Source organism: Sciurus carolinensis, chromosome 3 (genome assembly GCF_902686445.1).
Source record: "Sciurus carolinensis chromosome 3, mSciCar1.2, whole genome shotgun sequence".
NCBI lineage: Eukaryota > Metazoa > Chordata > Mammalia > Rodentia > Sciuridae > Sciurus > Sciurus carolinensis.
The window spans coordinates 173,483,794-173,501,753 of NC_062215.1; the positions used below are offsets into that span (position 1 = coordinate 173,483,794).

The 17,960-nt window shown below is 41.6% G+C and overlaps 1 protein-coding gene across 2 annotated transcripts in view; it reads right to left on the reverse strand.

Annotated features, from left to right (window-relative positions):
- The window catches only part of Pid1 (phosphotyrosine interaction domain containing 1), a 229,318-nt gene that overhangs the window by 106,392 nt on the left and 104,966 nt on the right, over nt 1–17,960 (reverse strand). The gene's annotated exons all lie outside the window — the stretch shown is intronic.

The window sequence follows — 17,960 nt, forward strand, 5'->3', positions numbered from 1 at the left end:
TTTATATGGGTGAGTAGCTTAATTGTGACACGTCCCTTTTAATGAAAAGAACTCCAGGTCCTGAGTGTGGAAAATAAAGCAACCTCATTTATCCCTTCATCATCTTATTACCATAAAACAGCAAGTTAATTTCTCACAGTAAAGATGACATTTATCTCGTACCAGAGGACTAGCTTTTAATACTGACTAGATTTCAAATCAAGGACACCAAGCCCAGTCCGAGGCTTCCAATTAAATATTAATGGTTTAAATATAACATTTCCTGAATCGAGGCAGAGAAATGAACAAAGGCCCGAACCCACTCAATACACTGTAAAATAAATCAATCTCCAGGTGCTGAAAGACTCACAAAAATAAACCAAGTAACGATAAAGACAGGCCTGCTTTCCTACGTGGGAGCACATAAAATAGGTGACTTAACATCAAACCCAGCGGCCTCGATTATGCAGGTAATTTAAGCACCCTAAACCAGCACTAAGAGTAACGCTTTCAATAAGTGAAGCACTGTGCTTGGCTAATTTACAAATATACACACATCAAGACTATTGAAAGCTGGGCTGGATGAACTCCGCACATTGTTCTGTTTGAGGAACTGGAATAAAACAAGGGAGACACTTGGCCAGAGCACAAGGAAACCCATCAACTCTTCTCTGCACAGAGCACATGTGCAGATGGCTAAAGGGGGCCAGATGACAACCACAGGGTGTGGACTCTCCCTCACACTCAGGAGCCACGTGCCTGGATAAGGAAGTGCTGACCCAAATCAGAAAGCAGCCTGGACCCTGTGCTACCCTGGTCCCTTGGAAGGAGGAAGGAAACAATCACTGGATGTTCGCATCACCAGGTACAAGGAACAGCACGGTGTTCGTACAAATTGTGTTCTAAAAAGCCTCGGTGCTGATCAAAATGGTACAGACTTTAATTCATGCAGCTCTTTTCTATCTGTCTATTACCAATATCTGATTGAAATCCCTGCAAGATAGCTTCTTGCAGAATTCCCTGCATATCCTCTTGGCACTCTCCCTAGAAGACCTAGCTGATCCCTGGATCATCACTGAAGCCAAACTAGAGAAGAAACAAGAAAACCCTGTGGTCTCAGGTCTCACGTTCCACATCCTCACCTCACCGTGTACAATGTGCATCCAGACCCCACTCCACAGCAGAACAAGGATGCTGTTTGTTGCAGACAGCATCTCATGTTCCCCAGTATCCACACACACACCCTTTCCACATTCCTGGTACATCCAATCTTCCCTTGAGAGTCCAGGTAGTTCTGAGCAAGCAGACCCCACAGGAGAACCTCTCAAGCCAGTATCTTCCACTCCCGGGGCCCAAATAACTACTTTTGAGCTGGAAAAGTGAGGTAAGCAAATCAGCTCTTCAGTGCTTTGGTTGACCAGAGGAGACTCAGAGCATAGGAGTAGGGGAGGAAATAGACAGTGTGGAGAAAAGGGATAGAGGGAGAGGATGGGAATGGGAAAGAGGGAAGAGGCACTGAAAGAAAGGGGGATACGAAGAGCCCAGGGAAGGGGAAGGGCAAGTGCAGGAGGAGGAAGTCTTGCAGCATCCAGACGCACCTTGGAACACGTGAGCTTTGTCATTTCAAGGTCAAGTCAAAGCCTACCTTTAGCCACAACTGGAAGAAAAAGAATAAGGCGTCCCAAGTACCACTTTCCTCACAATGATGATATAATCATGGATGAGTCAAATGCTGAAGCTGGAGAAGAGCCACTGCAGATTAACAAGCTATGTGAAGAATCTATTTATCCTTCGAATACAATGAAAATACGCTTGGCTACTTCCACAGAATCTAGTTTTCCGTATTTTACATGGTATTGATCTTAGCATCTTTCTCTTTTTAAAAAAAAATACATGCTACAACTGATTGAAAACAAAACTTTTTTTCTTCCTAAGTCTAAATACCTCCTGCTCTGAGAAAGTCTCAACTCCTAACAAAGCAACTTTGATCTTCAAGTATGGAGAGTCTGCCCCAGCTCATGTCCCGTCTGTCTATAACAACCAGTTCTTCGTTGTCAGTAAATCTCGGATCACGGCCAAAGGTCTCAAGCCACCGTTCATATTATCTTTCACATCCATACAAGTCATCGTGGGGTTTCGCTTTGTTTCGTTTGTAGTGCAGAGGATGAAGCCCAGGGCCTCACCTTAGGCGACGCTCTATGACTGAGCTACCCCAGCCCGCTGTTCCTCTCTTTACGTCTCCCAGATGCAATAAGAAGGAACAGTATTACTGACAACTGGCCCCAAAATGAAGAAAGTTCAATGCTAATTCTCTATTTGTGCCCATCTGTTAAAAACATCACTTGGACTAATAGGTCTAGGCTTTCTCACCCACCACGAGAGGATTTTGCTCTAGCTCAGAATACCTGACTTCAACTCATGACTGTCTCCTCCGGAAGGAACAGCAGGAATCCAGGCTGGTCCTGGCATGCTCTTTGCGAAGCCAAGAGGTAGCCTCCACCTCCATGACCCAGTACTCCTGCAGGTCCATCTGCTCATGGTCAGTGTCACATGTAGAACTAAGGAGGGTGAGAGGTGTGCAGTAGAAAAGGAACTGACAGGCGCCTCGGTCACATGATCACTCAGAGCACTATGGTCCACTTTTCCCACTTCAGCGGGTTTGTAGATTACATCATCTGGTTTTAACAAAGTCCAGCCGAGTTTTCTGCAAATAAGTGACAGATTCAAGAGAATGCACACAGAAGCAAATTTAAAAAAAGAAAGTGGTAGGGCTGATAGGTCCTCTGCTCTTGGCATATGATCTCTCTACCTCATTCTGGGGTGAAAACAGATGATGCTACTGGACATGACAAGAAGTCAGCAGGACAATATTGAAACCACCAGAGCCATCCGAAATTTGGTTTTACACTCACCATTGTTCAAGACAAGCTTTGCCGGCAATAACTGTGATATGAAACCATCACAACCAATGAGCTCTGCACACGGTATTGATCATTTCTGATTATGCTGATTCTTCTAAAATTTATCTTATCTTTGTTTCAAAATGCACATGATAATCAGTAACCAGTACAGAGATTTAGCCTATAATTTAAATTTTGTATTCATAATTATCAGTCGTGTTTCCTTTGTTTGAAGGAACATTGGAATTTAAAAAGAAAAATGTAAAGAGTCCCTAGGAGGAACCATGAACAAATAAATTAATTTTTTCATTGTTCTATTGGGTCTTTTCATTTCCTTCCTTTGACTTTGTCTCAAAATGACTCTAGTGGATATGCAAGAGGATGAGTTATCTCCCTCTCTGTTCTTCCATTCCAGTGGCGACCCTTGTTTAGAGAAGGAGAAATAAAATTAAGAGTCAGTTGATATTATAACTTTGAATATACCAGGGTTTTGCCATAAAAACAGTTTAAAAAAAAAAATCAGTACATAGGTTTGTTTTGTACAGAATGAAGTTGAGGACAGTGAGGCTCCATTCCATGGATGTTTCTGTGACCAGGACCCTTGGGGCAGGGGCCACAAGGAAGAATCTGGGAGTAAAATAACTCCAGGAAGCCTCTGGAATGGAGAAGAAGAAGACAACAGAGGAGACACACCAAAGTGGACTTGGAATGGACCAGTGAGCTCTCCAGTGAGAAAAGGGCACACCTGAAAAGGGTGACCGGGAGATGTCCTTTCAAGAGCAGACCACACCTCTCCTTCCCGGACAGACAGTACAGATCCAGTAGGTGGTGACATAAGAGAGTTCTAGCACTGTTGGTAAGTTTCATTAAAAAAATCTTAAAGAGAATACATTAATCAATCAATGTGAACCAGAAAAACTAATTTCAGTAGGGCCTTTAGCTCAGAGGGTGACTTCCCTGGTTCCCAGGGTGATCAATTTCATTTATGCCCATTACTTCCTGAGTAAATGATTTTATAATTCCTGGACCTGGCTTATGAAGATGTCTGGTGACTCATGAATGCCTATGTGACTAATGTCTCCTTCAGAGAACTCAGTGTGCACAGAAACCCAGGCATCTTTCCTCTTGCCAAAAAAGGAATGTATGATATTTTCTGTAAAAACAAAGAAGTGAATAGCCAGCACACTGAATCCCACCTGCACCTGTTGTTACAGAAGTTTTCACATTCTACTTACTGGGTAGTTGGGAGCTGAAACCACCAGAGATTTAATAAGAAATAACTGTTCGTATTTAAAAAGCATTTTATGACCCTTCTATGATCCCGGGTGATTTATTGGCACTTTGACATCTACATCTTGTTTGCCCCCGCTTTGTCTATAGTTCATTGACTTTTACATTCAAACCACAGGCGTGTAGATTTCAACAGCAGCAGGATTTTACCTAGATAGCCCTGCTCTTACAAAATGTTCAAAGTTCTTCATAAATAGCTTTTTGAAGTTTGAAAGTAACTCAAGCATCACTGTTTCCATCTTAAAGATATTTTAAAAAGGAAAGTCCGAGGCTAAAATTAGTGATTTAGGGACAGAAGTGTAAACAATTCAGAGAGGGTTTCTGAATATAGATGGAAAATGAACTTTCAATGTTTATCTCCTCTTCTCCCCAGACCCTGCTACATTGATCATAATGGAAATTTTATGTTCTAAAGAGAAAGGACCAAATGAAGGAGAGAGGACAGGGGACATAGAGAGTAGAGCACAAGGGTGGAAGTTTAGAAAGTCCACTGAATCTACACATAGGAGCTAGATCTTCCAAAGCAAGTGCAATAAATCTGACTTTTGACCTGTTTTTACCATGTGTCTTTATTTCTCAAAGGCTTTCCAAATTAGGAAAGGAACTTGGGATTTTACTTAAGGTTGCTTAAACTCTCAAGAGGACAAGAATCTCCAAATTGAAAAGAACCACAACCATCCTGCTGGATGAATGGGGAAATCCACACCAAGGCACATACCCACGATATCTCAGAGCATGAAAAGCTTCAGTGTGTGTGGTGGGGCTGAATAGCTGCACACAAAGGAATCAAATGGGATCCAATTCCTCAAAAGTCACATGGGATAACAGAAGTCAGTAGGTGGTACTCTCACAATTTTAATCAGAAAATATTTCCAAACTGTATTAGTCAGTTTTCCATTACTATAAGAAATACCTGAGAAATCAACTTTTCAAGAAAAAAAGGTTTATTTCAGCTCACAGATTGGCAGGTTCCTTCCACAATGGACTGGTTCCAATCAACTGGTTCCCGTGCTTTGGGGCCTGTGGTGAGGCAGCTTACCAGGGAAGAAGTGTGTGGCAGAGCAAAACTGCTCACCTCATGGCCAGGGAGCCGAGGAGAGGAAGAAGTCAGTGTCTTACAATCTCCTCAATGGCATGTCCCAGTGCCTAATGGCCTCCCATGAGGCCCCACTTCTTGAAGTCTGAACAACCTCCTAACTGCGCCACACCAGAGAGCAAACCTTTACCACCCGGGCCTCTGGGAAACATCTAAAATCCAAACTATAACACTGTCTAACTTTCCACATCCAGCCCAGCTTTCCAAAAGGTGAAGATAGAAAAAAGGAACGTTCAGACAAACAAAGCAAGCAATGTTTACTTCCTGGCACTCCAGCACAGCAAAGGAGGAAACCAAGAGGGAATCGAAAACAGGAATATCCAACATTGGACAGCATAGTGGAGGGACAGGGACGTCCCCACATTATTCCTGTGCAGCTGGCCTGGAGGAGGTCCACTCAGAGGCAGAACAAAGGACTCCAGAGAAGAGATTCCCAGGAGGAGGTGAAAGAGAACAGTCTCCATGACTCAGTAGCTGGGTATTGACAAGTCTATGGCAGACCTACGAGCACACTTAGAGGAAATCAACTATAGGTATACCTAAAGCTCTACCACATATAAAAATAGTGCGAATTGTTTTTAATAAGTCAAGAAAGAAAACAAAATCATGGTGCATTTGTGGGGACTTTAGGTATCCCACAGATGATGACTGAACTAAACTCTAAGAAGTAACTATACAAGAAAGATGCAGGAAAGTAAGTAGGTAAGGTTGTTGCAGATCCAAATCTCCATCTACCAAAACTGAAGGCCAAAAGCCATTCTCTACCACAGCACAAGGCTAAGCCAGCACCGGAAATAGGAAGGCGAACCTAAGAAGAAGCTGCTAAAGCAGAACCGAAGGAAGGGTGTGAAGGGATGAAGGAGACAGTTAAAAATACTTTAAGTTTAGGTTTTCACTATTATTTGATGTTTTTTCATCTCTTCAAATATGACTTTGACACCATTTGAAACTTAAGGGAAAAAAAATCACTTGTAAAAACAAGTCCAAGTTGACAAGAGGCTACATCCACAGTCCACAGCATCTGATTCCTTATTGAAAGCTCATTTTCATTTAACAGTGACTTACACTAGCCTCAGAGTGGCAGTAGGCTGTGGCTCTAACCTTTGATTTCCTCTGTGCATATGCTGAAAAAAAAAATGACAGAAAGAAAATATATACACCCGAGAAAGTCTCTTAAAAGTTAATTCTTATATTTTGGCATCATATTCGAATAAACCGGATTTTAGTTTTGTCGTTATAACCTCCTAAGAGTCACTAAGAAGTTGTGCAATCTCTGCTGGAAACCATAAAGCACATTATTAATGAGTTCATACCATCTTAATTTGTTTTCCGTGTGGCGCTTCAGCGGGTTGCCTAACAAATGGAGTCTGCCACACAGGAAGTATATTTTATTCACAGAATTAATCCAGGAAAACATGCAGAATAATTAACATATTTTCTTAAAAAGTAAACCCTAAATTTAGGTAATAATTAAACTGAATTTTCAGAACTGAATCAACAAATTGTTTCAAGTACAACTGTCCAAATAGGAAATCCTGAGGGGAAAATAACTGCATAACAAGGTCGTCCTCAGACACGCACTCTGTGCACATAATGTTTTCCATATTATTTTCTAAATTATGCTTAAAGCTTACCAAGAGTGGAGAGAAAAGCATTTGGTCACGTCCCCTGTGGTGCGAGCGTGAACTTTTACAAACCCTGCTTTGTACACTCACTAGGATAGAAAATGCAAATGCTTGTGACGTTGTGTAAGAAAACTGTATTCCAAGTGAATTTTAAGATATCTCTTCTTTTTCAGAAAATTTGATAAAGAAATTAATAAATTGAGGAAGTCTGGCTTAACATAGGAGCAAAATGCTCCTTCTACAGATCCATCTTTCTTTCTCATTTTTTAATTTTTTAAGTGTTCCAAATCCCAGTGCAAGAAATTTTTAAGGTTCAAAAAATGATAAACTTCACCTACACAACTGATTGACTATAATCATTTTATACATACCTATGTAATAACATTATACTTTTATTTTTATTTATGTGTATAATACACATTATACAGTTGATCCTCCATATCCCGTGAGTTCTACATCTACGGATACAATCAGTCACAGATTGAAAATATTTTCTTTTAAATCTTATCTGTTCTGAACATGTACCGACTTTTTTGTTGCTGGCAAATTATTCCCCAAACAATACAGTATAACAATTGCTTACATGTAACTTGCATAGATTACATGCACGTTGGCCATTTTATATGAGGGACGTGAGCACCTACAATTTTGGTATCACTGGGGAATCTTGGAACCAGTCTTCCATGACTGTGACACTTTTTGTATTTTTAGAATTCTCCAATTACAAGGAACCCCTCTGTAGTTGAATAATGACCACCCACAGATAATAGGTTCCCGTTTCTGGAACCTGAAAGTGTTACTCTAAACTCAGGATCTTCAGGTGGGGTACTATCCTGGATCATCCAGTGGGCACTAAATCCAATCACAAGTGTCCTCATAGGAGGAAAGGCAGAGGGTACTGAATAGAAAGCAATGTGATCACAGAGGCAAAGACAAGAGTGACGTGGCCACAAGCCAAAGACACCTGTAGCCACCCTAAGCTGAAAGAGGCAAAGAATGGATTCTTCCCCAGAGCACTGACAGGGAGCATGGCCCCAGTGACACTGTGATTTCTACCCACTGAGTTTGGACTTGTGTTCTCCAAATCTTTGAGAGAATAAGTATCTATTGTTTCAAGCCATTAATTTTGCCATTAAGCAGCCCTCAGAAAACCAGTGCCCCATTCTTTCAAATGCACTTCAGTAAGTGTACAATTATGACGCTCGACATACTAGCAAGCCTGACACCAGACAAGTCACAAATTAGATGGAAAAAAGTTACTTTCCCTGAAACAGTGGAACTTCTGATTTGGGCACAGGAAGAAGTAAATGTCTAAGCCATTAACTTGGAGTTGTTTCTGAAATGCTCCTCAGAGTGGAGTTTCTTACACCTAACTTTCCAAATTTCTCACACTCAATGAATCTTTTTCTTTAATAATTACTTTTTTAAGCTTATTTAAAAAGTAATGTTTATTTAATGTTGAAAATTCAGAAAATGAAAATTGGCAAGAATTAAGAAAATCAAATATGTAGCAATTACTTCCATTCATATTTTAGTTTATATTTATCTGGTCTATTACAAATGCTTGCATATAATTATTTCATTTTTATGTTATTTTACCTCCCCAAAAGGATCCTCTAATAATGTTTTAAAAACAGCTTTAGTTCACTTAATATATCACGAACACTTTTCATAGCAATGTAATCTCTAAACCAGACTTTTAATGACCCGTTTTCCATACTATTCTTAAGTAAAATTTTTTTAACACCCTTTTTAGACATTTAGATGATTTTCCCACTTTTCACTAATGAATATTTGCTAATTTTCCAAGAGTTTCCAAAGGTAGGAAGTAGAGGAAAGTAGTCAGTGACATTAGGAATTTGGAGATTGAGGAACATACAGTCTTCGACGCTACCACAGAGGTTGATCTTTACTACCCAAAGTGACTCCCTGGAGTTAAAAGGTCATTTGCAGATGCTGCCCTCACAGTGTGGGGACCGCCTGGAAATAGGTTTACCAATTTTAAGGATCCTCAGGGAATCCCTCAATGAGGCAATAGTTCTACGGGCCCATCCATCATAGAAAAGAGTGATCCTGTAAAGAAATCTGTGATCCAACGCAAGAAGCAGTAACTGAGTGTCAAGGTCAGATGGCAAACTAGAGAGATGAGGCAGAATGTTGATCATCCCTCTGACACATTGATGAGATGAAGATAATTCCCAATAAGAAGAGATTTTACTTCACACTTAACAAATGTGAGCTCATGAAAGACGAGTTTTGATGAAGCTGTCAGGCCTTTCCATGCAAGTACCGAATTATAGAATTCAAAGTTAAAACTTAGGACTCATAACCAGGAAGTTTACACCAAAACCATGAATAAAATAGCCTTCCCTGCAGGTAGCATGGCAGGTACCATAGCATACGGAGTCAGTGTCTGGAACATATAAGCAGTGTCCCATGGAAAACTACACCCGGGCCTCAGCTCTCCTTGAAGCCACACTCATTCTCTCCCTTTGACTCCTCTGAGACTAGGAGGGGACAGGCAGGAACCTGAGCACAGTTAGGAGGACATGAAGAATGGGGTACACAACTCAGGGAGCTGAGGCTCCTGGTGGGGTGGAGCTTCCTCTGGCTGTTAGGATGGCCCTTTTCCAGGAGTGCTTCTCTCTACCTATCCTTCCATGTAAGAGGTAGATGCCTGTTTGTCTGTGGGTTTGTGTTGAGGTATGCTATCTCAGCCTTTCCTCTTCTCCTAAAGTGCCCCATTACCTGTAAACTCAGACCCATATGGAAAGGGACCTATGGGTATTGTCCACTGGTGGTTCCAGAGACATCTCAAATTTTGCAGTCCCACCCTCATTGTCTGTCCTGAAATCCTGTCTGTCTTTCTCTGTTCTTGACTGCAAATGATGGGCTGCCAAAGTAGAAACGTGGAGTGAAAAACTCAAAAAGTGGGGTTTAGAATTTCCCCTGATGAACAAGAACATCTCTTCCACTGGTTGACAAAAGCCCCTGAATGCAGAAAGTCAAACACCTTCGCAGCTCATGGCTACTCAAGACAGCTGAGAAGGAGGGCCAGGAAGTGGCCTGAGGCTCATCAAACTTAGGCAACTCCTATATGCATAACAAAATCCTCCCTAAGCAATCCAGGGACCAGGCAGGGTGCAACAGGGGGAAGGAGGGACCCTTGTTCTGCTCCATGAGGTCTCCAAGCTTACTCCTGCTGCCATTCTTTACCTCAGTGTTTACTGCCCTCCCTCTCAAAGTCAGGACACCAATCTTTTTTGTAGGGACACTATTTTGCTGTCTCCATAGCATGCATTTGCCTCTTTCCAATGCATATCTGATTTCTTTTCCCAGGGAACCTGGCTGCCCTCCCAGCTTCAGAAGTAGAACACTTCAACTAAGCCAAGGCAACCAGTATATTCAATTCTCCAAACACAAACACTGATTTTGAGGTGAACAGGTGACACATCCCATCCAATCACAGTGACTCTCAAGACAACAGCTTGGAACACTGGGATAAAAGCTCCACGCGGTGCAGGGTTGGGCAGATTTGCGGCCTGCAACAGGAGTGCTGATTTTTGGTTAACACCAGAACAAATATTCCAAGAAGAAAGATGTACATGAGAGCAAAGAGAACTTTAATGCTACAAAGCACAACCCCCAGATGAACCCCTGGAGTTTATCTAAAGTCATTCCTCTTGCTAGAATTTACAGATTGGAGAGCAAAATATTTCAGTGATTTAAGTCAATTCAAGTTAGGATTTCCATTATTTCAAATCAATTTACAGATTGGAGAGCAAAATATTTCAGTGATTTAAGCCAATTCAAGTTAGGATTTCTGTTATTTCAACTCAAAGCATCCAAAACTATTGCTAATCTTGGTTGTCCACTAATGCATAGACCTTTGGTAGAGTGTGCAAGATGTTCTTGTGACTGAAGAAAGAAATGAAGAAAATTAGGAAAGAAGGAGAAAGGAACTGTTGGGGTTTGGATGTGAGGGGTCCCCAGAAGCTCATGTGAGAGACAATGCAACAAGGTTTAAAGGAGAAAAGATGGGGTTATGACCCAATCAGTGAATTAATCCCCTGGTGGGATTGGCTGGGTGGTAACTGAAGACAGGTGGGGTGTGGTGTGACTGGAGGAGGTGGTTCATTGGGGGCATGCCTTTTGGGCATATATTTGTATCTGGTGAATGGAGTCTCTCTCTGCTTCCAGATCAGCATGTGAGCCACCTCCCTCCATTACACTCTTCCACCGTGATGTTCAGCCTCACCTTGAACCCTGAGAAATGGAGCCGGCTGTCTATGAACTGAGACCTCTGAAACCGTGAGTCCTCAAATAAACTTTTCCTCATCTAAAATTGTTTTTGTTGGGTCTTTTGGTCACAGGAGTGAAAAATATGACTAAAACAGGGACACAGAAAAGGAAAGAGAGAAAAAGCAGGGAAGCAAGGAAGGATAAACTCAGAGAATTTATAGGTCTGCAAAGACTAAAACTTACCAAAAAATAAAAGTTTATCCCTGAACAGATGCTGGCTCAAATCAACTTTTAGCTTCCTACACTGGAAGAGACAAGCAGAAATAAATGTGCTTTGATTTGTTTACAGGAGAGTCTGAGAAAAAATGAAGAGAAAATAAATCACCCACTCTGAATTTAGAAGGAAATGACCAGTAAAGACCATGGGCCTAAGTCTACCTTAAATTACTATTCTTCATTGTATTTGTATTCTGTCTCGATATTAAAATCAGAAATTTTTTTTCAAGGAGAAAGTCTAATTGGAATAACCACATGTGGTTCCAAAATGAACTATACCAAGAAAAGGCTGCAGAGATGCATTTGATGAGGCTGACATAATTAAATTAATGTTTCATTTGTGCTCCTGGGTACAAAAATGGGCCTTTGTCTAAAATGAGAAAACATGACCATGTTTCTAATTAAACACATAACTGATCAAATAAACACAAAATATAGAAGTGTAGAAAACACAGATTTATGTGATGCTAATTTCAAATCAAGATCCTTTATCATAAGGTGAGCTGAATTGCTGAAACGAACTTCTTTAACTGGCCACTTTGCACAAGCACCACACGGTAGGGCTTGAGGATGACCTGCAAAGCCTTCAACGCTGAATGTCTCTTCTCTGTCCCATGAAACTATAAATCACCCACATCCTTCCTGAGAGCTAAGGGACTATTGCTGCCACTCCAGAATGCAAAGCATCACAAAAAGAGTAACATACACATGGTTATGGCTTAGGAATCTTTAACTGTCTTGGAAACCAGCTTGTTCGGTGGTTTGCACTCTCACAAGTGAAAAGAGGGCAGCCACGTCTCAGATGGGGCTTCACACCATGGCAGGCGGGGTGCCCTCCTCAGTAGGGGAGATGGGCAATGCCAGGCCCCCCAGGCAGGAGCAGGCCTAGGTGAAGGGCCGGGGACCCCCAATGAAGCATGAAGGGACAGGGGCTGCTGCACACTTAACCAAGCTGCAGACCGAAGACAAGGACAATGTCCACATAAGCACTGCAGGGCAGAAAAGGGAGGGGAGTGGAAAGAAAATAACCCGGGCTCACCACCCACGCTCAGATCTGCTCTGGTGCTCACGAAGCATGGCCCCTGGGGACCATCCCTGAACATCCACCTCAGGATCCTGGCCCCACAGGGTGACGCCTAGAGGGTGTGGGGAAGGACAACCAGCAAACCCTGAGGCAAAGCAGACAGATTCAGGGCCCAAAAGAGACCTAGGTCAGTAACAGCTAGAAAGCCATCTCTTCCTTCCCACGCCTTGTCCTGCACATCTTCTCTTGTCACTTCCCCTCAAGTCATGTCCCCTTTTCAATGTATGGAGATCCGTACCCTCAGAAATAATCGCCACTCACAAAATTTATAAAGGGCTTAAATAAAAGACATGCTACAGGATGTGCTAAACTTAAGCCCCCAATTATGTGCCCATTTGTCACAGCACTGCTGACTTTACTTCAAAACATAAGCACCAGGTAACTGGGGACAGCCTCTGCGCCATGGGCTTTGCACATCGTCCACGCAGCCACACAGGACCTCACTGGACACTCTGTTTGTCATGTGTGCTTGTGACTTCCCTGATGGCTAGCAATCTATAAGATATATGAATTTTCATTGTACACTACCCTTTGTTTTAGAAAACTAAATTTGAGAACCTGAGTTCTTAGATAAAATTGTACAATACTTTTAGCACATTGTCCTCAAGCTTTCTATTGTTTTGTAATTAAAGATAAAATTCTACTCCAATTGAACATAGTAAATCCTTGAGTCGTGGATACTTGAATGAAAATGTACATGAGATAATCCCATCTGTCTGTTTTTTGCTTTTGTTTTCTATGTTTTAGGAATCTTATTCTGCACAGTGAAGGAAACAATCAACAGAGCAAAGAGATAACCTAGTGAATAGAAACAAAATTGCCAACTATTCGCCTGACAAAGAACTCATTCCAGAATATATAAAAAAACTTTATAAACTCAATAATAAGAAACCCAAATAATCCAGTTTAAAAAAGATAAAGGATATGAATAGACACTCCCAAAAACAGAAATTCAAATATCGACACATTTATGAAAAAAATGTTCAACTTCATTAGCTGTCAGGGAAATACAAGTCAAAACCACAAGATTTCATCCCACCCTAGTTAGAATGGATATTACCAAAAAGACATAAAATAACAGATACTAATGGGGATGTGGAGAAAAGGGAACTCTCATAAACTGTTGGTGGAAATAGAAGTTAGTAAAGCCACTATGGAGAGGTGAGGAGGTTCCTCAAGAAAGCAAAAACGGATCTAATATACGATGCAGCTTTCCCACTTTCTGGGTATGTATCGAAAGGATGCGATATCAGCATTTCAAACAGATACCTGCATGCCATATTTATTGTTGCACTTTCACAATAGCTAAGACATGAAGGTGATCTAGACACCCACTGATGGATGAAGAAAATGTGCCATACATACACAGTGGAATATTATTCAGTCATAAAAACAATGACATCCTATCGCTACAGCAAAATGGATGGAACTGGAGGATATTATGTTAAGTGAAATAAGCCAGAAGACACAGAAAGACAATGTTCTCTATCATATGTGAAAGTTTTAAAAAGTCAACTGGGATATATAATCATGATTGCGAGAGGCTGGGGAGGTTGTAGGTGAGAGGAGTAACAACAGTTACCCAAACACAGATAGAAGTAATAAGTTCTAGCATTCTATAGAACAGTGGGGTGACCATAGTGCATAATAACCTGTTAAACATTTTATAAATAAATATTAGAGAGGCACTCAGAGGCTCTAAACACAGACTGATGATAAGGAGATAGAAACATTAATTCAATCTGATCAGTATGCATTATAGACAAGTATTAAAACATCACACTATGGTCCATAAGTATGTACAATTATTACATGTTAATAAAATTTTTAAATGTTTAAGGAGATGAAAACATTAACTACCTTGATTCAATCCTCATGCCATGTGTTTGTATATCAAATGATCACATTGTACCTCATAAATTTATATAATTAAAATAATAATAATTCATTAAAAAAGATATGTGGATACACTGACCCTGATTCTGGCCTATAAGGACTACAGAAACTGAAGTCTGCAGAACAGACAAGACTTGATCAAAATTTCACAATGCAGTTGGCCTAACGACGCCACTGGGTGGTGACGGAGAGGCCGTGGAATCCATTTAGGGGGAGCATGTGCTGTGGGGTCAGACTGCAGGGGGTCAACCTGAACTCCGCGAATTCCTCGCTGCAAGCCCTGAGACAGGTGGTGAACTTCCCTCAGCCTCAACCAGCTAATGTGTGAAATGTGGCTGCATGTGGCTCTTATGCTGCTGGGTTGTCACAAGGATGAAACAGTTCTATACCATGAAACGGATACACTGAAAGTGCTTCATGTATCAATAAACAGCTGCTTGGTACCTCTGTTTCTGCATTATTAGTAGGACCATTTAGCATCATCATTATTACTATTTTATTTGTTATTTATTCATCATTATTTCTTAAAGGCTTTAGGAACTGTGAGGATCAGACCTAGAATTGAGTCAATGCAGAGCAGGACGATGCTCCTGGAGGAGAAGGGGATACTCACAAAGCACACATCTGCTGCAATAACTGTAGAGCCCCTTTCAGTCTCCTGATCTGATGTGGCAAGTCCATCATGACCATGCACACGCCCTCAAATACCATTCTCAGTCCTCAAACACCATTCTCCACCCCATCCCCCACCTCCCCGGGGATGTGTCCTTTTAAGTCATTTATATTACTCCCATCACACACCATTCTGTGGTTCAGGTCTTCAAGCTCCAAACGCAGCCCACTTTCATGTTAACTACATGGTATATTTTAAACTGCAGACTCCTGTTCTCCACCATTAAGCTGAGTGCTTGAATCAAGGGCTGTGGGAAGAAGGACCAGGAATTTGCCTTCCAGGGGATTCTGATACACACACAAGTTTCCAAAACGCTTGTGATTCGTTTATTTGGGCACTCATCTTAATCCTTCTACTTGGCTGTACATTGATCATGCACAAAAACTACTTTGGTTCCTTTCTCCACTGCTCCACACACAGTAGGTTTACAATGAGTGTTAATTCAGTAAGTGTTTGCTAATGAGGTGAAGCCACCTCGGATTCCACCATGCTAGGCAGGAGAGAAGTCTGACAAGCCATCATTGCGGCTGTGAAGCCTGACCCAGCTTCTGATTCTCAAAACAACTCCAGCAAGAGTCCTAATGGATGCTGTGGTAGTACTACAGTTAAACAACTCCACTCCAGGAAAAAAAAAAGTGGCAGCAATAGAGGAGAACACACAAAGACCCAGCTGCCCGAAACATGAATAGCCTGGCAAGGCGATCCTGCCAGAACCCACCGAGAATACAGATCAGAGGGAAATGGGAAACCCGAGATGAGCGGGGGGTCTCAGTGGTGCTGACCAGAACCCACATTCAACTCCACTTTCCTTCACTTCTTCCTGCCTCTTTCCCTCCCCAAACCCAAAGTTATGCAAGCACAACTTGAGAGCTTTTAGGAAAAAAGAACAAGTTCTGTCTAAAGATGGAGGGTCCCAAAGGCTAGCCCGCAGCTGGGCCAGGGCTACATTGTGCTCATTATTCCTGGGATGCCTGAGCCTGAGAGAGTCCCTTTTGCAGCTGGCATCTTGTGAGCTAAGTTACTCACTTGCAAGAATTCAAGAGGAAACACTGGACTTTGTTCTTAAAGATGATTGGAAAAAATTAGGGGAGGACTGAGGATTTTAAACAAAAATGTCGTGGTTCTAAGATCTACCTTTCTTTTTTTTCCCCTAACAAAAGAATATGACTTTGAACACAAATGTGATAGTGTCCTTGAAAATTAAAGAATGCCTGCAACTCCAGTGCATGGACAGTTCCAATTTAAAGGTCCAAAGTTGATAGTATTCAATATGGAGAATTGCACATTTTGCAGATTTTCTTCCTTCAGATACAATGATCCTGCTGGATAGGACCTCAAGAGGCACTGGCCCGGATGCCCAACTCTGCGATTATGGTTACCTGTGCCTGCAGGAATCTCCTCTTGATGATTTCTAGGGATGGAGAGTTCATAAACTTTTTACAGCCTGTGAAATGTGTTTTTCACCTTGAATGCAGAAGCCCTTCCCTGTGTCCAGCGGCAATCGCTGCCCAGTTCCCTTGTCTTGCAGCCACACAGACTGACTCCAGCACAACCCTTGCCCTCTTTGGCGTGCTGTCCTGAATGCCTGCTCTTTTCTCAATGTCCTTTTAGACCTCAAATAAATGAGCACAACCTAAGGCCATTTGCAGAAAAAACATAGCCCATGAGTCCTCCACTCTATACCCTCCTCAGGAAAAGGACTATTTTTATGCTCCTAACAAATCTGTCTTCATGTGAACGATATTCATAATTTCACATGGTGATTAGATTTGAGGTCTTTTTATTCTGTTAACTATTTAAAAAAAAAAATACACTTTGTAGGCTTCACCCAACTAACCTCCCCTCCTTGAATTTGTCTCAAGTGAGTTCGTGCTTGGAGGCAACATTTCCCTAATAGGAACAGGATTCAAAATGATGTGGGCTAGTCTTCTAAAGGATCTACACCAAATCTGATCTCATATCCCTTCCTAAAGTAAAGCACATCTGTCTAATGCCTTTATGTCATCAGTCACTGAAAGCATTAAACAGGGGACCTAAGGCCAGTTTTGTGGACTCACTCTCTCCTTTTAAAACTGATCCCCTGGCAGCTGCTCGAGGCACCTGATTTTTCAGCTTCACCTTATCAGGAATACTATTTATAATTTATATAAAACGGAGTTGCATCTCACTTACCTGATTCCTCACTATAGAGAACAAAGTCTAAACTCCTCGCCTTGACCACAAGACTTCCGGACCCCCAAAGCCCACCACCTTTCTCAGCTTCCAAGGTACCCTGGGCCGTTCTTCTTCATTTAGAAACATTCCAAGACCATTTCTGCCTCTGACAATGAGCATTCCCTGTTGTCTCTACTTCTACAAGTTCTTCAGCTGGCTTTCTCACCAATCAATGCTTGAGTGCCTGTACTCTCTCCTCCTGTTTTACAATTAGCAGGTAAATTTCATAAAGTTGCTGTGGGTGTTGCTCACACTGTGCCCAGTGCCTGGCAGAAAGCAGACATCCGGCAAGTCTGTGAATGAATGGACATGCAAGAGGCTTTGTGCACACCATGATCACCCCAGAGGGGTGGGCTTCAAATGGACTCCTGGTGTTCAAGACCTGCTTCCCCAACAAGAAGAACAAAGAAAGGAGCGGACCTACAAAGTTGAAAAGAAATCCATGTGCAATCATGCCTTCTCCTTGCCCCCTCTTATATTTTCACCATTCAGAACAAATTTCTGATGATAGAATATGCATAAAACATATTTTCTTTGTTATCTCTAAACCAATTGCTATATTCACCATCCAAAGCAAAAAAGAAGAAAATACACAAAAGAATCCAAAAGCCTACCAGAATTATACATTTCATTTCCAGTTTTGTTTCCATGTCAGCATTATAGTTTGCATAAATGAAAATTCCTT